Below are 1,140 nucleotides of genomic sequence, written 5' to 3' on the forward strand. Positions count from 1 at the left end.
GAGAAAGTGATTTTGTGCCTCTTTGGGATGGCACAATAAAGCATTGTTCACTTGCAGAGGGCACATAAGTCTGAAGTAATGAATTTAGGTAAAGGGGTGCAGAGCCAGTGGTGGTTTTGTAGGCAAACATTAATGCCTTGAATTTTATGCCAGCAGCTATTGGTAGCCAGTGCAAACTGATAAACAGAGGTGTGATGTGAATTATTTTCGGCTCGTTAAAAAGTAATATTGCTGCCACGTTTTGGATTAATTGTAAAGGTTTGATAGAACTGGAATATATAATATGAACCACATGCTGTGTGATTGTGATTATGAAATACATGAAGACTGATTGTTTTATGAACAGAAGCAAAGTCAATTTTTTTTAAATAAAAATGTGGCAAATTGTATGAAATAAATAGTTCAATGACATGTCCAAAATTAAAGCATCAACTATACCAGCAAGTCATTCTGAACCAAGAGCATATGGTCCATGCGTTTCCATCCCAAGTCTTCGGCTTTGCACCTCTAAATGTGTCCCTGGTAAACTATGCCAATGCTAGTTACCTTAAAATATGTCTTTATCCAGCAGAGCCAGCCTGCTAATCCAATTACAGGCCCTTTATAGGGCACTCATTGAAATACTTGGAAATTCCAAATGTCAACCCTGTAGGTTATTAAAAGACTTTTGAACATTTGTGACTTAAAAAAAAAAAATCATTTTTATGTTGCAAATCAAGGTCAATGAAGTTCCCTTATATGGTTCCTCACCGGTCTATGGTCATTTTTTTCTCCCAAAAAGTGTATATGTTTAAAATATAAGACACATATATAAAATATAAATAAATACATAAAACATATATAAACTTCATAGAATATTTATTTAGGAATTTTTTTTTATTTTATTTAGGAACATTTCTTCTTTTTCATGTGTCAAAGTCACTTAGGCAACTACTTCTTTGACGAACTAGGTTAATTTGTTTTCCAAAAGTGGGTAATTCCAGTCCAGTCACAACTGCTTCACGGTACTTGATAAAGCAGTTGAAATCAGCATTGAGGCACTGAGGGATTCCAGACAGGCATGGGGACATCAGCAGAGGTGCTTGGGGGCGCATGGAAATGATGAGCTCCTTCGGGGGCGAGACATGACTGGCCTCTGGC

Source organism: Sinocyclocheilus rhinocerous, unplaced genomic scaffold, assembly GCF_001515625.1.
Source record: "Sinocyclocheilus rhinocerous isolate Xijiao unplaced genomic scaffold, SAMN03320098_v1.1 scaffold1422, whole genome shotgun sequence".
NCBI lineage: Eukaryota > Metazoa > Chordata > Actinopteri > Cypriniformes > Cyprinidae > Sinocyclocheilus > Sinocyclocheilus rhinocerous.